Below are 6,421 nucleotides of genomic sequence, written 5' to 3'. Positions count from 1 at the left end.
TACATGTAGCGTATAGTGTAAGGATTTTTTTTTTTTTTTTTGTGAGTACGCTCAGGAGCCAATTATGTTCTTGGTCGTCACAAGAAAGAGCAGGCGAGCAATATATTAGCTTGATTATGCTGTTCGTTATTTCGATTTTATGCTGCTCACAACCAATGAATTCTGATCGCTTGAGCGGCGAAAGGAAAAAAAAAATGACACCATCTTCCCGTAGGGAACCTGAGTAGTATGCGAAGCAGCCATGGGGTCGACTCAAGGTAGTTTTATCGCTGTATAAACTTGGACATGCAGCAGCACCAGCAACGCGCAGAACTGTTGTCGACGCCGTCGGCGTTTTGCCCGCGTTCGCACCGAACGCGCGCGGCGTGGTGACTGTTGCGTGCCTCTGGGCGCCTACCCACGAAACACACAAGCAGCTATTTGATGTCTAAAAGATCTCTTGAACGGATAATTCAAAAGTCTAATAGTGTCCGGTCAAGACATTTTCTAGCCGTGGACGTCAACAGGTGCTTCAGTAAGCCCTGCTAACGTTACGCTAAAAGTTCGCTAATAAACATCTCGACAAGAACAAATTCAAGAACTGTATTAGACGTTCCCATAATTCTGTAATAATGACTTTGGAACATTGTGAAGGCTTTTATAAAACATCTTGACAAGAACAAGTTAAGAATTTATTAGACGTTCCCAGAATACTGTTATAAATTATAACAGAATTCTGGGGACGTCTAACAAAATTCTTAATTAAGCTACAAAAGCCTGCATAGTGTTTCCGAAGTCATAACGTATAATGGCTTCAGAAACAATATGCAGGCTTTTATAGCTGTCTTTAAAGCAGCATTTATAGTTATCCTACAGTGACGTGGTAAGCAAAATTATTGGCGACTTCTTCCTCATACCATGCATCCGTATGCTAGCTTCATAGTACACATGTTACTATATAGAACTGAAAATTAAATTGAAGCATTACATTACATTATTTATAATAACTTGCATAAATTGTTTAACATATATCAAATGTGCAATACACATCCAAAGCAAATGAGCATAACAACATGCAGAAAAAAATTACCTGGCCTTGTGAGAAAGTGGCTTTATTGACTAATAATTTAAAGGACATGCAGAATTATTTTACAATTTTTTTAATACAGTAGAAAAGGTGACCACATAAGACGCAGCTGCAGTAACCACAGCAATCCAGGTCCCTTCCCTCTTGGATACCACTGGCTGCCCACAGAAGTTCGCTCTGTAATACAACAGTGAAGAAAAAAGTGAGTAAGCCACGCTTGATTTACAATAAAGATGTGCGATTCGGTATTTCAAAGAGCAACATATGTGCCGTTGTTTTACCTCGGGTCACATTTACTTTATAAATTTAAGGAATACTTTCTCTCAAAATCTTATGCTGTACGATGACGTTCAGAATTATGTTGCAGATATGATGTGAAAAAGCTACTGTAGAGTGAAATTAAACTGGTAATGGTTTGATCCACACACGACTTGCAGTAGGTCATTTTAAGTAGTGGTGTTGGTGAGTTGTAGCAACAGGTGGGCTTAACCTGACAATCAAGGCCGGCAACTGCTACTTCCGAGTGTCTCTAACAATATCCCCGCGGTATTGTGCCACATGTCAATAAAACCATTCTCTTCCTAAAGGGACCCTAAACACTTAACTAATCATAGAATGGCCTCACTATATTAAAGGACGTCGTCTCACGAAACTCTTGCCGCAAAAAGAGTTCCAATCCTCCAACTATAACTGAAGTTACCACACCAATGCAAGACTATTTTCCTGCCTGCCTGCTAGCGTGCTGAAGCTATACAGAGGAGAAGCCAAGAGAGCAAAGTCCCGGTATACTACGCAATGCAGCACGCTGCTGCCATCTTAAAGGCCACACGCAGCTAGAATTTCTGTAATCATTCAACCAATTATGTGAAACTCTGGCTTTACCTCCCAGATCACAAAAGAACATTCTGCTACATACTGTGCATGCAAATATATTCGAGTCTAAACTTCGCGCCAGCACGGGCCCGCCAAAACAAAAGTGGCGTGCAAGTTGTAGCAGGTAAACGTATACGTACCGTAAGGAACTGTACCGTATCTGCAGGCGCTGGTCAAGGCTTTAACGTGAGCAAAAGACTTGGGAAGAGACGCATCAGCAACGGCGAGCGAACGCTTGCGAGCATGAGCACGGCCCTTTGAATCGCTCGCGGAAACTTCAGCGCGCCCCCCTGGTGCGGTCCAAGACACGTGGTCCAAGAGCAGATAACAGTTCGCTCAAACGGAGCGCACGTTTGCGACTGCGCGCGGCCAGATCTGTTGGTGACGATAGCTGCTATCGCGATTCCAGCTTCTTCACCGCTTGTTCACGCAAAGGGAAAGGAAGGCACGGCTCTGATAAGGACGCTGAACGGGCGCACACGTGTGCGCCCGGCCGTTTTCTTTCTTTTTTTCTAAACTTTGACTGTCGTGACTGACTCATCGAGTGAAAAAATCGGAAAGGAATCAAATAACCCCGCAGGCTTTTTCTGCTTGTTCACCCAAAGGGGGAAAGCAGCGAAAGGCTATATGATGCGACGTTAACGGATTGCATATGGCTTGTTAAAGTCGCACGGAATGTAACGCTGCGCGTCGGGCACGCGCATTTTCAATCTTTTTCGCTTTCACGCGCACGCCCAAGCTTGTCGTACATTTTCCGATAAAAACATCTAAAAAAGTTCTTGAGTTATACGCCCTCAAGGCGTTCACCAAAGTATACTCCGGTGACGCCAGAGGTGGGCTGTTACCACAGCCAGGCGCGGATCCAGGGGGGATGTCCAGATGTCCTGACCCCCCCCCCCCCCCCCCCCCTCAGATTTCTGCATCGCCCCCTCGCTGACAGGGGATGGCCCTGTCGCAAAAAAAAATATGGCCACCAGCATTCTTCAAAAGTATTTTTCGCGAGTACCAGTGGTATCAGCCGTGTAGAAGTAAAGCTTACTCGCTCACAAGCTTAGTTGTATTCCGTAGGAGTGTGGTGTCGCGAAGTTGCCATAGTTATTTTTTCTCATGAACACCTTGGACCTCCTGGCGCCTGCCGTGCCTTACTCGTCCCGTCGGTGGCGTCGAATGAACGAGGGGACGTCCCTTTTGCCAAACACGCCGAGGTCCGCTCGAGCGCCTTCGCGCCTGATTAACTTAGTTTCCCCTTGGGGTGTCAACGGTGGCCTCATTGGCTGTCATCGGTTCCGTGACCAACCTGCTTAATGAAAGAGATCTCTTGCTGAAGTGCTCATATATAAATAATAACAACTAACAGCTAAACTAAGGACTACGCATAGGCAACTTTTTTTAACTGTAGCACTCATTGTGATCACAGTTACACGTTGACAATATCCAGTACGAGCACAGTACCGTTCGTACGCTACAAGTTTTTCATGGTAACTTCGCAGTTTTATTGTCGTACATTAAGCATAGGAGGCTCAAGCCCACCGGATCCGTTTATCTGAGTGGGCGTTCTCGCGGAGCGGGGCGAAGCCTCGAGCCGCGGCTGCAAAGTGGGGGAGCGTGACGTCAGCGGCCAACGCCAGCGCGCGGGCCTAGGATGGCGTCGCGTGGTTAGAGAAACGGGAGCAGATGCGCGCCTTGTGTAAAAGGATGACGTCGCGTGGGAAACAAAACATGAAGACGCTGGCTCGCGTTCTCGCCTACTACGCCACATCGTTATTCTTCTAGGTGGCGTCGTGAGTCTTCATACGCGGTGATTCGCATATCGTAAACAACCAGCGTAGTGGTTGCTGCGTTGGAGCGCACCGTGACGCCCGTATTCAAGAACGTTCCTCTAGTCAACACACCACCACGACTCAAGAGAGAAGATGGCACCGCCATCCCTCCACAGAAGTGGCCACTGAGCTTCATGATCATTCACGGCAATTCATGAGAATTGTCGCGTCTTTATTCTCGATTATTCTGCGCAGTACGACAATTGAAATTTGGAGTCTGATATCTCGGAGCACGGACACGCTAGAATAATTCTTCTGACTGATACTGTGTAGAAACTCGACTGTCTCTAAGTTTTCAATACAAACATACCCACTTACTGCAGTCAACAAAAAATAATTGTTCAATTTAGTTAATTGGGCTGCTCACAGCGATAATTATCATCTCACTTTGTGCCCCCTTAGCCACATAACTTATTTGCACAGGTGGTCTTCGCATGCCTCCCAGTGCCTAACTTTAAGAAAACCATAAAGCTTAGTTTTTAACACCCTGTATTATCAGGCGCAGCCGCCAAGCACATGGCTGTATTGGGTAACGTCCTTTTCCTATAAGCTCGGAGAAACCGATACCTGGCTTCGCTACAGGTCTTCTTCCTCTTTCTGGGGTTTTACGTGCCAAAACCAGTTCTGATTATGAGGCACGCCGTAGTGGAAGGCTCCGGATTAATTTTGACCACCTGGGGTTCTTTAACCTGCACTACAACGCAAGAACACGGGCGTTTTTGCATTTCGCCTCCATCGAAATGCGGCCGCTGCGGCCGGTATTTGATCCCGCGATCTTGTGCTCAACGCCTGAGCTGACTGAGCCACCACGGAGGGCTACAGGTGTTGCTTTAGCCGTATAAAACACGGTTTTATCGTGAGGAAAAACGGTAAATTTCGGTAAATAAGAAAGGCTACTATCATCATCATCATCATCATCATCATCATCATCATTGACAGAAGCTGATCCCCCCACTCAGAAAAAACCTGGATCCGCCCCTGACCACAGCTGAAACAATAGTATATTTGATTAACCGTACTTCCTGCTACATTATGTTTCCAACAACATCTGTTTAACGTCTTCACGTAGACCAAGACGTCTATAGCCGTTTGTAGCCGTTCCGAGAAGTTTTCAAGACGTTTTGTGTTTCGTGGGTACCGTCGCGCCTCTAAAGCCCAGACCACACACGCACGTAAGCTCGCGTCTACGCGTCTTGCGCCTGCCGCGCCTAGCGAGGAATGGCGGTTTATTCCACAAATACGCGCGACAGCGCGCGCTCACTGGCCTTACTCGTTGACCCCTTGGCAGACGCCACTTCGTATTTCGTTGTTGACAGTACTTCAAAATGCTTCGATATCTATAAACGTAATTGTTATATTTTTGGAGCTGTTAGGTCAGCACAAAAAGTGAAGAAAAAGCACTTTCTTGCATGTATAAATCTGCTTAACTGAGAGTTGAATGTACTGCGCCGTCGCTGCGTAGCCAGACGCGTCGACGCGAGGCAGCTCAGGCGCGCGATAACTGAGAGGAGCTGATCACGAGCGGCCGTGAGCTGATCACCGAGATCGCGCCGCGTTTCGACGCGTACGAGCCGTGTTGCACCGTCTGCGCATGCGTGGGCGCGCGGACGCTAGCTCGCGCGCGTTTGCTTCGCATCATCGAGCGCGGAGCCGCAGGTGTTGCCATTCGTTGCGCAATCCGGAGAGGAGAGGAGGAATGCCGAGAGGAGAGGAGATGAGAGAAGGAGAGGAGGGGGAGGAGGATGCGCATGAATGCCGAGAGGAGAGGAGATAAGATTGGCGCTGAGCCGTGCTCCCTCAAGGGCTGCAGAAGATAGCGCCAACCTTTCCCTTTCCCTCAAGAACCACTTACACAGGAGATAAGACAAGGAGAGGAGAGGATGGGGAGGAGGATGCGAATGCGCAGTAGGGGTGTGGACGCCGCACGGCGGATGGATGGATGGATGGATGCAGGGAGGGAGTGACAGGCCCGACCATAAGATGCTTCGCATCTAAAACAAATGCCAGTGGCAGGGCATCTGCCAGTAGTCTTGTTGTAAATTAACCGCGACCGGCTGCCACTCCAAGCTGAACTTTTCGCACACAGAATCATTTCGTCGGCCGTCTTTGAGCAGGTTCATCTCTTCACTTGTCTACAAATACTAATTCTTCACCTGTAGAACCCCCGACATTTTCATTCGCACCCTTGTTGCTTGAAGTTGAAGCGTAAGTTTGGCTCGCTGTCTCTTCAGGGTTATTTCAACCGCCGATATCCCGTCGATGCCTTGCTTGTTCTTTTTGTAGGAATTTTCTTCAATATGTAAGCCGCAGCGTCGAGTATGAACAACGTCGAGTATCTGCACAATCTTCCTGCCGGTCGTGCGCTTGATGACATGCTGCTTGAAGTGGCGCTGGCACAGGACCAATGTGGTTGAAACATTTTGTCAGCACGGCGAAGAGCAAGCTCACGTCTCTCGGAAAGTTCTGGTCGCAGTGCATCGAAAACAATGATATTTTCACCCGTGGCTTGCATGTTTGTAGCCGAACTTACAATTCAGCGCAAAGCAAATGGTGCCCTTCCGGCTTGTTTTCTTCTTTGCAGGAACACTTTCACTCTCTCCCGGAGTCTCACGAGCTTGGTATTCATGTACATCAACCGCAGTTTTCCCTTCGCTCGTTAAAC

This window comes from Dermacentor silvarum, chromosome 1, assembly GCF_013339745.2.
Source record: "Dermacentor silvarum isolate Dsil-2018 chromosome 1, BIME_Dsil_1.4, whole genome shotgun sequence".
In the NCBI taxonomy this organism is placed as follows: Eukaryota; Metazoa; Arthropoda; class Arachnida; order Ixodida; family Ixodidae; genus Dermacentor; species Dermacentor silvarum.
Note: the sequence above shows the minus strand (reverse complement) of the source record.